Consider the following 15000-nt stretch of genomic DNA (forward strand, 5'->3'; position numbering starts at 1 on the left):
TGGGTTGGACAGTGAGTGTTGTACAGAGTTTATAATTACTGGATACATACATCTCATTTATATATTTTCCTACTTGGCACACCTGTGGAAGAAATATCTGTTAACACTACCTCACTATTTCTGCATATATTCACATAGTCAACGTTACATATGTGCAGTTATAGCTGTGTGTGTGTGTGTGTGTGTGTGTGTGTGTGTGTGTGTGTGTGTGTGTGTGTGTGTGTGTGCGCGTGCGCAGGTGTGAGTGGTAGTGCCATAATGCACGTTTTTATCGGTCATCCTGGGTGTTGGCTGAGGAACCACTAACTGTGACAGTATGATCCTTGAGGGACACTTCTTGGAGGGGACTACTTGGTGTACCTGCTTTTCTTGCTGTAATTTGCAGCCTCGGGGTTGGACAGTTGGTGTTGTACAGAGTGTATAATAACAGGCTACATATAGCTCATTTATATCTTTTCTTACCTGGCACACCTGTGGAGGAAATATCTGTAAACACTACCTGACTATTTCTACACTTATTCACATAGTCAAGGTAACATATGTGCAGTCACAACTGTTTGTGTGTGTGTGTGTGTGTGTGTGTGTGTGTGTGTGTGTGGTAGTGTCATAATCCACCTTGTTTTTTATCGGTCACTCTGGGTGTTAGCTGAGGAACCACTAGCTGTGGCAGTATGATCCTTGAGGGATATTTTTTGGAGGGGACTGCTTGGTGTACCTGCTTCTCTTGCTGTAATTTGCAGCCTTGGGGTTGGACAGTGGGTGTTATACAGAGTGTGTAATTACAGGCAAGATACAGCTCATTTATATCTTTTCTTACCTGGCACACATCTGGAGGAAATATCAGTTAACACTACATGACTATTTTTACATATATTCACATTGTCAAGGTTACATATCTGCAGTCATAACTGTGTGTGTGTGTGTGTGTGTGTGTGTGTGTGTGTGTGTGTGTGTGTGTGTGTGTGTGTGTGTGTGTGTGTGTGTTTGTGTGTGTGTATGCTAGTGCCATAATCCATCTTGATGTCTATCGGTCACCTGGGAATTTGGTTGCAGTAACTACTAGCTGTGACTGAGTGATCCTTGAGGGAAATTTCTTGAAGAGTACTACTTGCTGTTCATAATACTCTTGCTGTCCTTTGCAGCCTTGGGGTTGGACAGTGAGTGTTGTACAGAGTTTATAATTACTGGATACATACATCTCATTTATATATTTTCCTACCTGGCACACCTGTGGAGGAAATATCTGTTAACACTACCTCACTATTTCTGCATATATTCACATAGTCAAGGTTACATATGTGCAGTTATAGCTGTGTGTGTGTGTGTGTGTGTGTGTGTGTGTGTGTGTGTGTGTGTGTGTGTGTGTGTGTGTGTGTGTGTGTGGTAGTGCCATAATCCACCTTTGTTTCTATCAGTCACCCTGGGTGTTGGCTGCAGTAACCATTAGCTGTAACAGTGTGAACCTTGAGGGACATTTCTTGGAGGGGACTAATTTGTGCACGCACTTCTCTTGCTGTCATTTGCAGCCTTGGGGTTGGACAGTGGGTGCTGTACACAGTGTATAATTTCAAGCTTCTTACAGCTTATTTATACCTTTTCTTACCTGGTAGACCTGTGCAGGAAATATCTGTTAAGACTACCTGACTTTTTCTACACATATTCACATAGTCACGGTTACATATGTGCAGTCATAACTTTGTGTGTGAGTTTGTGTGTGTGTGTGTGTGTGTGTGTGTGTGTGTGTGTGTGTGTGTGTGTGTGTGTGTGGCATACCTCTCAACTGTCCAGATTTTCGCAGAATGTCCAGAGTTTTGCCTCATATTTTTGGTGTGTTCCTCCTAAAATCTGCACCTTTCTGGTAAATAGCTGAGGATTGAAGTAATTAAATAATGAGAAATATTTGAGTTTAAGACTCCACATCCTTCAGAAAATTCATGCTAATGCAAAACGTATTATTCTATCAATGTTCTAAGCTTGTAAGAGCAATAGTTAAAATGTGTCCCTATTTGTCTCCCCATCATTTAGGCTTTGCGCAAATTTTTTGCTCTAAGAGGTTGAGAGGTATGGTGTGTGGTAGTGCCATAATCCACCTTGTTTTTTTATCGGTCACTCTGGGTGTTGGCTGAGGAACCACTAGCTGTGACAGTATGATGCTTGAGGGATATTTTTTGAAGGGGACTTCTTGTTGTACCTGCTTCTCTTGCTGTAATTTGCAGCCTTGGGGTTAGACAGTGGGTGTTGTTCAGAGTGTGTAATTACAGGCAAGATACAGCTCATTTATATCTTTTCTTACCTGGCACACATCTGGAGGAAATATCAGTTAACACTACCTGACTATTTTTACATATATTCACATTGTCAAGGTTAGATATGTGCAGTTATAACTGTGTGTGTGTGCGTGTGTGTGTGTGTGTGTGTGTGTGTGTGTGTGCGTGTGTGTGCAGGTGTGAGAGGTAGTGCCATAATCCACTTTATTTTTTATCGGTCACCCTGGGTGTTGGCTGAGGAACCACTATCTGTGACAGTATGATCCTTGAGGGACATTTTTTGGACTGGACTACTTGGTGTATCTGCTTTTCTTGCTGTAATTTGCAGCCTTGGGGTTGGACAGTTGGTGTTGTACAGAGTGTATAATAACAGGCTACATACAGCTCATTTATATCTTTGCTTACCTGGCACACCTGTGGAGGAAATATCTTTTAACACTATCTGACTATTTCTACAAATATTCACATAGTCAAGGTAACATATGTGCAGTCATAACTGTTTGTGTGTGTGTGTGTGTGTGTGTGTGTGTGTGTGTGTGTGTGTGTGTGTGTGTGTGTGTGTGTGTGTGTGTGTGTGAGTGGTAGTGCCATAATCCACCTTCTTTTTTATCGGTCACCCTGGGTGTTGGCTGAGGAACCACTAACTGTGACAGTATGATCCTTGAGGGACATTTCTTGGAGGGGACTACTTGTTATACCTGCTTTTCTTGCTGTAATTTGCAGCCTTGGGGTTGGACAGTTGGTGTTGTACAGAGTGTATAATAACAGGCTACATACAGCTCATTTATATCTTTTCTTACCTGGCACACCTGTGGAGGAAATATCTGTTAACACTACCTGACTATTTCTACATATATTCACATAGTCAAGGTAACATATGTGCAGTCATAACTGTTTGCGTGTGTGTGTGTGTGTGTGTGTGTGTGTGTGTGTGTGTGTGTGTGTGTATGTGTGTGGTAGAGCCATAATCCACCTTGTTTTTTATCGGTCACTCTGGGTGCTGGCTGAGGAACCACTAGCTGTGACAGTATGATCCTTGAGGGATATTTTTTGGAGGGGACTTCTTGGTGTACCTGCTTCTCTTGCTGTAATTTGCAGCCTTGGGGTTGGACAGTGGGTGTTGTACAGAGTGTGTAATTACAGGCAAGATACAGCTCATTTATATCTTTTCTTACCTGGCACACATCTGGAGGAAATATCAGTTAACACTACCTGACTATTTTTACATATATTCACATTGTCAAGGATACATATGTGCAGTCATAACTGTGTGTGTGTGTGTGTGTGTGTGTGTGTGTGTGTGTGTGTGTGTGTGTGTGTGTGTGTGTGTGTGTGTGTGTGTGTGTGTGTGTGTGTGTGTGTGTGTGTGTGTGTGTGTGTGTGTGTGTGTGTGTGTGTGTGTGTGTGTGTGTGTGTGTGTGTGTGTGTGTGTGTGTGCAGGTGTAAGTGGTAGTGCCATAATCCACCTTCTTTTTTATCGGTCACCCTGGTTGTTGGATGAGAAACCACTAACTGTGACAGTATGATCCTTGAGTGACATTTCTTAGAGGGGACTACTTGGTGTACCTGCTATTCTTGCTGTAATTTGCAGCCTTGTGGTTGGACAGTTGGTGTTGTACAGAGTGTATAATAACAGGCTGCATACAGCTCATTTATATCTTTGCTTACCTGGCACACCTGTTGAGGAAATATCTGTTAACACTATCTGACTATTTCTACAAATATTCACATTGTCAAGGTAACATATGTGCAGTCATAACTATTTGCGTGTGTGTGTGTGTGTGTGTGTGTGTGTGTGTGTGTGTGTGTGTGTGTGTGTGTGTGTGTGTGTGTGTGTGTGTGTGTGTGTGTGTGTGTGTGTGTGTGTGTGTGTGTGTGTGTGTGTGTGTGTGTGTGTGTGTGGTGTGTGCAGGTGTGAGTGGTAGTGCCATAATCCACCTTCTTTTTTATTGGTCACCCTGGGTGCTGGCTGAGGAAACACTAACTGTGACAGTATGATCCTTGAGGGACATTTCTTGGAGGGGACTACTTGGTGTACTTGCTTTCCTTGCTGTAATTTGCAGCCTTGGGGTTGGACAGTTGGTGTTGTACAGAGTGTATAATAACAGGCTACATACAGCTCATTTATATCTTTTCTTACCTTGCACAACTGTGGAGGAAATATCTATTAACACTACCTGACTATTTCTACATATATTCACATAGTCAATGTAACATATGTGCAGTCATAACTGTGTGTGTGTGTGTGTGTGTGTGTGGTAATGCCATAATCCGCCTTGTTTTTTATCGGTCACTCTGGGTGTTGGGTGAGGAACCACTAGCTGTGACTGTATGATCCTTGAGGGATATTTTTTGAGCGGACTTCTTGTTGTACCTGCTTCTCTTGCTGTAATTTGCAGCCTTGGGGTTGGACAGTGGGTGTTGTACAGAGTGTGTAATTACTGGCAATATACAGCTCATTTATATCTTTTCTTACCTGGCACACCTCTGGAGGAAATATCAGTTAACACTACCTGACTATTTTTACATTTATTCACATTGTCACGGTTATATATGTGCAGTCATAACTGTGTGTGTGTGTGTGTGTGTGTGTGTGTGTGTGTGTGTGTGTGTGTGTGTGTGTGTGTGTGTGTGTGTGTGTGTGTGTGTGTGTGTGTGTGTGTGTGTGTGTGTGTGTGTGTGTGTGTGTGTGTGTGTGTGTGTGTGTGTGTGTATGTGTGTGTATGCCATACCTTTCAACCTGGAAACATCAAAAATCTGGACAAGGCCCATGAAAAATAGGTACAAATCTGTACACTGATTAACATCTAATTTGCATACATAATTATGTAACCCCACCCACTCCAATGATATTGTGGGATACCAACTTTCAAACGCAAACTGAAAGAACAGACAACCAAAACATGACACCAGAGTCCCTCTGCAGCCATTTCAGTGTCCCATTACCTGGCTATTTCGCCCCATTTACCATAAACACTAATGTATGCATACTGATTTACTTCTATCTGGTAAAGAAAGCAATACTGTCTCACAATGAAAACAGGCTTGGCATTAAAACTTCTCTGCCCTTGAAACTCAGATTCATTGAAACAGCATTGCAACCCACACCACATCTATAGAAAATGCATCTGGCCAGTGGTTGATAAAGGATTACCTTTGGGCTATTTTCAAATCATTTGCCCCTTGCACACAACACAAGAAATATGCATGTGTTCTTTTCTTTATAAACCTTTTATAAACCCAATTCAGAACATTTCCATCACAAAAGTCTGCTTCCACACCCACACTATAAACAGAATGACAGTAGTGTAAGCCATAGGCATATTGCACAGCGTCTCACACTTATTTTCAATTTCATATTTTTTTTGGGGGGGGAATAAGGTCAAAAACCAGGGACACATTTTAAACATTGCTTGTATAATTTTGGAAAGTTGCTAGAATAAAATGTTGTGTTACCATCATGCATTTCACTGGCAGGTTTTGAACCCAGGACCCTATGCACTGCAGTGAGAACAACATACCACTATGCCAAATCAACAGTTGCCTGAAAAATAGGAAGACTGAAACTTAATAGCCATCATTTAGTGAATTCATTTCTCACTTCTCAACATAGCTCTTGACCTCTTAACACAAATAACATGGACAAACAACAAAATCAATAATGGGGGAATACAAATTGTGTTCTCACTTCTCATCATAGCTCTAAACTCTTAGCACAAAAAATGTTCTTACTTCACATCATAGCTCTCAACTCTTAGTACAAAAAAAAATCTGGACAAAGCTCAGAAATAGTGGTGGCCAGGTATATTAGGCTCTTTTTACCCTATACCAAAGGTACAGGGTTTGAGCCTGAATACCTCTAGCCTCCAAGTGTATTATATGGGGGCATTTTGACACACACACACAGACACACATACAGACTCACACACACACACACACACACACACAGACACACACGCACCTACCACCCTTACCCTGTAAAATGAGTGGCTCCAGATTCAAATCTTTCACCTGAGTAGTTCCCGTTCCTCTGTCATTGCTTCCAGCCATTAATCCCTGCTCTGCTTGCAAACTCTGCCCCGAGTAGTTCCCGTTCCATTACTCTGCTTGGCAAACTCTGCCCTGAGTAGTTCCTGCTTGCAAACTCTGCCATTTCAGTTTCCTGCCATTAATCCCTGCACACAAGTTCCTATGCTGCTCCCCATTCCCGCCAGCTTGCAATTCAATTCATCTAGCCAGAAATGATGATGTGAGCTCCTTGAGCTCAATTCTGACTGGCTGGTAGCCTGACAGAGCTGACGTCATCGTGCACATGATAACGTCAGCTCGGACAGCGCGAAAATTTTAAAAAAAAGCAAAAATATCGGAAATGAAGGGGTGCCACACAGTAATTGTGGCACCCCTTCATTTGGACCCAAAAACTTGGTAAAAACCAAGTAATTTGGAACAGTTGGGAGGTCTAGTGTGTGTGTGTGTGTGTGTGTGTGTGTGTGTGTGTGTGTGTGTGTGTGATAGTGCCATAATCCACCTTGATTTCTATCGGTCACCCTGGGTGTTGGCTGAGGATCCAGTAGCTGTGACAGCATGATTCTTGAGGGACATTTTTTGGAAGGGACTACTTGGTGTACATAGTTCCGTTGCTGTCATTTGCAGACTTGGAGTTGGACAGTGGATGTTGTACACAGTGTTTAATTGCAGGATTCTTACAGCTAATGTACTCCATTTCCTACCTGGCAGACAAGGAGGAAATATTTTTTAACACTACCTGACTATTTCTACACATATTCACATAGTCAAGGTTACACATATGCCGTCATAATTGTGTGTGTCTGTGTGTGTGTGTGTGTTAGTGCCATAATCCACCTTGATTTCTATCGGTCACCCTGGGTATTGGCTGAGGAACCACTAACTGTGACAGCATGATCCTTGAGGGACATTTTTTGGAGTGGACTACTTGGTGTACATAGTTCTCTTGCTGTCATTTGCAGCCTTGGGGTTGGACAGTGGTTGTTGTACACAGTGTTTAATTGCAGGCTTCTTACAGCTTATTTCTACCTTTTCTTACCTGGCAGACCTGTGCAGGAAATATATCTTAAGACTACCTGACTTTTTCTACACATATTCACATATTCATGGTTACATATGTGCAGTCATAACTTTGTGTGTGTGAGTGTATGTGTGTGTGTGTGTGTGTGTGTGTGTGTGTGTGTGTGTGTGTGTGTGTGTGTGTGTGTGTGTGTGTGTGTGTGTGTGTGTGTGTGCAGGTGTGAGTGGTAGTGCCATAATCCACCTTCTTTTTTATCGGTCACCCTGGGTGTTGGCTGAGGAACCACTAACTGTGACAGTATGATCCTTGAGGGATAATTTTTGGAGGGGACTTCTTGGTGTACCTATTTCTCTTGCTGTAAGTTGCAGCCTTGGGTTTGGACAGTGGGTGTTGTATGGAGTGTGTAATCACAGGCAAGATACAGCTCATTTATATCTTTTCTTACCTGGCACACCTCTGGAGGAAATATCAGTTAACACTACCTGACTATTTTTACATATATTCACATTGTCAAGGTTACATATGTGCAGTCATAACTGTGTGTGTGTGTGTGTGTGTGTGTGTGTGTGTGTGTGTGTGTGTGTGTGTGTGTGTGTGTGTGTGTATGTGTGTGTGTGTGTGTGTGTGTCATACTTCCCAACCTGGAAACATCAAAAATCTGGACCAGACCCATGAAAAATAGATACAAATCTGTACGCTTATTAACATCTAATTTTCATACATAATTGTGTAACCCCACCCACTCATATGGAATTGTTGGATACCATCTTTCAAACGCAAACTGAAGAACAGACAACCAAAACATGGCACCAGAGTCCCCCTGCAGCCATTCTAATTTCCCATTACCTGGCTATTTCGCCCCATTTACCATAAACACTAATGTATGCATACTGCTTTACTTCTATCTGGTAAACAAAGAAATACTGTCTCACAATGAAAATAGGCTTGGCATTAAAACTTCTCTGCCCTTGAAACTCACATTCATTGAAACAGCATTGCAACCCACCCCACATCCATAGAAAATGCATCTGGCCAGTGGTGGATACAGGATTACCTTTGGACTGTTTTCAAATCATTGGCCCCTTGCACACAAAACAAGAAACATGCATGTGTTCTTTTCTTTATAAACCTTCCTGACTTTATTAAATTATATTCCTGGTATAATACAACACACATGTTAGAGGGCATTTTAAATTTATTGTTTGAACATTTTACCAGTAGACTGTACTATAGGCAATGAAACAAAACACATGAACCAATAATGACAAAACTGCCCATTTCAGAAAATTTCCATCATAAAAGTCTGCTTCCACACCCTCACTATAAACAGAATGACAGTAGTGTAAACTATAGGCATATTGCACAGCGTCTCACACTTGTTTTCAATTTCATAATTTTGGGGGGAGGGGGAGAAAAGGTCAAAAACCAGGGAAACATTTTAAATATTGCTTGTATAATTTTGTAAAGTTGCTAGAATAAAATGTTGTGTTACCATCATGCATTTCACTGGCAAGTTTTGAACCCAGGACCCTATGCACTACAGTGAGAACAACATACCACTATGCCAAATCAACAGTTTCCTGAAAAATAGGAAGACTGAAACTTAATAGCCATCATTTAGTGAATTCATTTCTCACTTCTCAACATAGCTCTTAACCTCTTAACACGAAAAACATGGACAAACAACAAAATCAATAATGGGGGAATACAAATTGTGTTCTCACTTCTCATCATAGCTCTAAACTCTTAGCACAAAAAAATGTTCTTCCTTCTCAACATAGCTCTCAACTCTTAGTACAAAAAAAATCTGGACAAAGCTCAGAACATAACTTTCAACGCTTAGCAGAAAAAAAAATGTTCTCACTTCTCATCATAGCTCTCAACTCTTAGCATAAAATAAATGTAGGCAAAGCTCAGAAATGGTGGTGGCCAGGTATATTAGGCTCTTTTTACCCTGTACCAAAGGTACAGGATTTGAGACTGAATACCTCTAGCTACCAAGTGTATTATATGGGGGCATTTTGACACACACACACAGACACACATACAGACACGCACACACACACAGACACACACGCACACACCACCCTTACCTTGTAAAATGAGTGGCTCCAGCTTCAAATCTTACTCTAGGTAGTTCCCGTTCCTCTGTCATTGCTTCCAGCTTCAAAGCTTACCCTGAGTAGTTCCCATTCTTCTGTCGTTGCTTCCTGCCATTAATCCCTGCTCTGCTCGCAAACTCTGCCCCGAGTAGTTCCCGTTCCATTCCTCTGCTTGGCAAACTCTGCCCTGAGTAGTTCCGGCTTGCAAACTCTGCCGTTTCAGTTTCCTGTCATTAATCCATGCACATAAGTTCCTATGCTGCTCCCCATTCCCACCAGCTTGCAATTCAATTCAGCTAGCCGGAAATTATGATGTGAGCTCCTTGAGCTCAATTCTGACTGGCTGGTAGCCTGACGGAGCTGACATCATCGCGGACAAGATGACATCAGCTCTGACAGCGCGAAAATTTTAAAAAAAGCAAAAACATTGGAAATGAAGGGGTGCCACTCGGGAATCATGGCACCCCTTCATTTGGACCCAAAACTTGGTAAAAAACAAGTAATTTGGAACGGTTGGGAGGTCTAGTTTGTGTGTGTGTGTGTGTGTGTGTGTGTGTGTTTCTGTGTGTGTTTGTGTGTGTGTGATAGTGCCATAATCCACATTGATTTCTATCATTCACCCTGGGTGTTGGCTGAGGAACCACTAGCTGTGACAGCATGATTCTTGAGGGACATTTTTTGGAGGGGACTACTTGGTGTACATAGTTCTGTTGCTGTCATTTGCAGACTTGGGGTTGGACAGTGGGTGTTGTACACACTGTTTAATTGCAGGCTTCTTACAGCTTATTTAGACCATTTCCTACCTGGCAGACGAGGAGGAAATTTCTTTTAACACTACCTGACTATTTCTACACATATTCACATAGTCAAGGTTACATATGTGCCATCATAATTGTGAGTGTGTGTGTGTGTGTGTGTGTGTGTGTGTGTGTGTGTGTGTGTGTGTGTGTGTGTGTGTGTGTGTGTGTGTGTGTGTGTGTGTGTGCTTGTGCCGTAATCCATCTTGATGTCTATAGGTTACCTGGGAATTTTGCTGCAGTAACTACTAGCTGTGACTGTGTGATCCTTGAGGGACATTTCTTGGAGGAGACTACTTGGTGTACATAGTTCTCTTGCTGTCATTTGCAGCCTTGGGTTGGACAGTCGGTGTTGTACACACTGAATAATTTCAGGGTTCATACAGCTCATTTAGACCTTTTCCTGCCAGGCAGAGATATGGAGGAAATATCTGTTAACACTACCTGACTATTTCTACACATATTCACATAGTCAAGGTTACATATGTGCAGTCATAACTGTGTGTGTGTGTGTGTGTGTGTGTGTGTGTGTGTGTGTGTGTGTGTGTGGGAGTGTGGGTATGTGTGTGTGTGTGTGTGTGTGTGTGTGTGTGTGTGTGTGTGTGCGTGTGTGCGTGTGTGTGTGTGTCTGTGTGTGTGTGTCTGTGGGGGTATGTGTGTGTGTGTGTGTGTGTGTCTGTGTGTGTGTGTATGTGTGTGTGTGTGTGTGTGTGCTTGTGCCGTAATCCATCTTGATGTCTATAGGTCACCTGGGAATTTTGCTGCAGTAACTACTAGCTGTGACTGTGTGATCCTTGAGGGACATTTCTTGGAGGGGAATACTTGCTGTACATAATACTCTTGCTGTTGTTTGCAGCCTTGGGGTTGGACAGTGGGTGATGTACAGAGTTTATAATTACAGGATACATACAGCTCATTTATATATTTTCTTACCTGGCACACCTGTGGAGGAAATATCTGTTAACACGGTCTCACTATTTCTACATATATTCACATAGTCAAGGTTACATATGTGCAGTTACAACTGTGTGTGTGAATGTGTGTGTGTGTGTGTGTGTGTGTGTGTGTGTGTGTGTGTGTGTGTGTGTGTGTGTGTGTGTGTGTGTGTGTGTGTGTGTGTGTGTGTGTGTGTGTGTGTGTGTGTGTGTGTGTGTGTGTGTGTGTGTGTGTGTGTGTGTGTGTGTGTGTGTGTGTGTGTGTGTGTGTGTGTGTTTGTGGGCATGTGTGTGCGTGCGTGTGTGAGTGTGTGCGTCTGTTTGTGTGTGTGTGTGTTAGTGCCGTAATCCACCTTGATGTCTATCGGTGACCCAGGGTTGTTGGCTGCAGTAACCACTAGCTGTGATAGATTGATCCTTGAGAGACATTTCCAGGAGGGGACTACTTGGTGTCCTTACTTCTCTTGCTGTCATTTGCAGCCTTGGGGCTGGACAGTGGGTGTGGTACACAGTGTATAATTACAGGCTTCTTACAGCTTATTTATACCTTTTTTTACCTGGCAGACCTGTGGAGAAAATATCTGTTAACACTACCTGACTGTTTCTACACATATTCACATAGTCCAGGGTACATATGTGCAGTCATAACTTTGTGAGCGTGTGTGTGTGTGTGTGTGTGTGTGTGTGTGTGTGTGTGTATTTGTGTGAGTGGTAGTGCCTAATCCACCTTGATTTCTAACAAACACCCAGGTTTTTTGTCTGCAGTAACCGCTAGCAGTGACAACGTGATCCTTAAGACACATTTCTTGGAAAGGTCTACTTGCTGTACATACTTCTCTTGCTGTCATTTTCAGCATTGGGGTTGGACAGTGGGTGTTGCACACATTGCATAATTACAGGCTTCTTACAACTTATTTATACCTTTTCATACTTAGCCGATCTGTGGAGGAAAGACCTTTTTACAGTACCTGTCTGTTTTTACACATATTCAGATAGTCAAGGTTACATATGTGCAGTCATAACTGTGTTTGTGTGTGTGTGTGTGTGTGTGTGTTTGTGTTTGTGTGAGTGTGTGTGTGTATTCGTGTGTGTGTGTGTGTGTGCTTCTCTTTATGTGTGTCTGTGTGTCTGTGTGCTGAAATATCTGTGAACACTACCTGACTGTTTCTACACATATTCACATAGTCAAGGTTACATATGTGCAATCATAACTGTGTGTGTGTGTGTGTGTGTGTGTGTGTGTGTGTGTGTGTGAGTGTGAGTGTGTATGTTTATGTGTATGTGTGTGTCTGTGTGTGTGTGTGCATCTGTTTATGTGTGTGTGTGTGTGTGTGTGTGTGTGTGTGTGTGTGTGTGTGTGTGTGTGTGTGATAGTGCCATAATCCACATTTATTTCTATCGGTCACCCTGGGTGTTGGCTGAGGAACCACTAGCTGTGACAGCATGATTCTTGAGGGACATTTTTTGGAGGGGACTACTTGGTGTACATAGTTCTGTTGCTGTCATTTGCAGACTTGGGGTTGGACAGTGGGTGTTGTACACACTGTTTAATTGCAGGCTTCTTACAGCTTATTTAGACCATTTCCTACCTGGCAGACGAGGAGGAAATTACTTTTAACACTACCTGACTATTTCTACACATATTCACATAGTCAAGGTTACATATGTGCCATCATAATTGTGTGTGTGTGTGTGTGTGTGTGTGTGTGTGTGTGGGAGTGTGGGTATGTGTGTGTGTGTGTGTGTGTGTGTGTGTGCGTGTGTGTGTGCGTGTGTGTGTGTCTGTGTGTGTGTGTCTGTGGGGGTATGTGTGTGTGTGTGTGTGTGTGTGTGTGTGTGTGTATGTATGTGTGTGTGTGTGTGTGTGTGTGCTTGTGCCGTAATCCATCTTGATGTCTATAGGTCACCTGGGAATTTTGCTGCAGTAACTACTAGCTGTGACTGCGTGATCCTTGAGGGACATTTCTTGGAGGGGAATACTTGCTGTACATAATACTCTTGCTGTTGTTTGCAGCCTTGGGGTTGGACAGTGGGTGTTGTACAGAGTTTATAATTACAGGATACATACAGCTCATTTATATATTTTCTTACCTGGCACACCTGTGGAGGAAATATCTGTTAACACTGTCTCACTATTTCTACATATATTCACATAGTCAAGGTTACATATGTGCAGTTATAACTGTGTGTGTGTGTGTGTGTGTGTGTGTGTGTGTGTGTGTGTGTGTGTGTGTGTGTGTGTGTGTGTGTGTGTGTGTGTGTGCGCGTGTGTGAGTGTGTGCATCTGTGTGTGTGTGTGTGTGTGTGTGTGTGTGTGTGTGGTTGTGTGTGTGGGAGTGTGTGTGTGTGTGTGTGCATGTTTGTGGGCATGTGTGTGTGTGTGTGTGTGTGTGTGTGTGTGTGTGTGTGTGTGTGTGTGTGTGTGTGTGTGTGTGTGTGTGTGTGTGTGTGTGTGTGTGTGTGTGTGTGTGTGTGTGTTAGTGCCGTAATCCACCTTGATGTCTATCGGTGACCCAGGGTTTTTGGCTGCAGTGACCACTAGCTGTGATAGATTGATCCTTGAGAGACATTTCCAGGAGGGGACTACTTGGTGTCCTTACTTCTCTTGCTGTCATTTGCAGCCTTGGGGCTGGACAGTGGGTGTGGTACACAGTGTATAATTACAGGCTTCTTACAGCTTATTTATACCTTTTTTTACCTGGCAGACCTGTGGAGAAAATATCTGTTAACACTACCTGACTGTTTCTACACATATTCACATAGTCCAGGGTACATATGTGCAGTCATAACTTTGCGAGCGTGTGTGTGTGTGTGTGTGTGTGTGTGTGTGTGTGTGTGTGTGTGTGGTAGTGCCTAATCCACCTTAATTTCTGACAAACTCCCGGGATTTTTGTCTGCAGTAGCCTCTAGCAGTGACAGCGTGATTCTTGAGACACATTTCTTGGAAAGGACTACTTGGTGTGCATACTTCTCCTGCTGTCATTTGCAGCCTTGGGGTTGGACAGTGGGTGTTGCACACATTGCATAATTACAGGCTTCTTACAACGTATTTATACCTTTTCATACTTAGCCGATCTGTGGAGGAAAGATCTTTTTACAGTACCTGTCTGTTTTTACACATATTCAGATAGTCAAGGTTACATATGTGCAGTCATAACTGTGTGTGCGTGTGTGTGTGTGTGTGTGTGTTTGTGTTTGTGTGAGTGTGTGTGTGTGTGTATTCGTGTGTGTGTGTGTGCATCTGTTTATGTGTGTCTTTGTGTCTGTGTGTGTTTTTTTTGTGTGTGTGTGTGTGTGTGTGTGTGTGTGTGTGTGTGTGTGTGTGTGTTGTAGTGCCATAATCCACCTTAATTTCTATAAGTCTCCCTGGGTGTTGGCTGAGGAACCACTATCTGTGACAGAATGATCCTTGAGGGACATTTCTTGGAGGAGACTACTTGGTGTACATAGTTCTTTTGCTGTTATTTGCAGCCTTGGGTTGGACAGTGGGTGTTGTACACATTGTATAATTACAGACTACTTACAGCTCATTTAGACCTATTCCTACCTGGCAGACATGTGGAGGAAATGTCTGTTAACATTACCTGACTGTTTCTACACATATTCTCATATTCAAGGTTACATATGTGCAGTCATAACTGTGAGTGTGTGTGTGTGTGTGCGTGTGTGTAAGTGGTAGTGTCATAATCCACCTTGTTTTCTATCGGTCACCTTGAGTGTTGGCTGAGGAACCACTAACTGTGACAGTATGATCCTTGAGGGACATTTCTTGGAGGGGACTACTTGGTGTACCTGTTTCTCTTGCTGTAATTTACAGCCTTAGGGTTGGACAGTGGGTGTTGTAGAGAGTGT

This window comes from Protopterus annectens, chromosome 7.part0 (assembly GCF_019279795.1).
Source record: "Protopterus annectens isolate FY-2018-M chromosome 7.part0, PAN1.0, whole genome shotgun sequence".
NCBI lineage: Eukaryota > Metazoa > Chordata > Ceratodontiformes > Protopteridae > Protopterus > Protopterus annectens.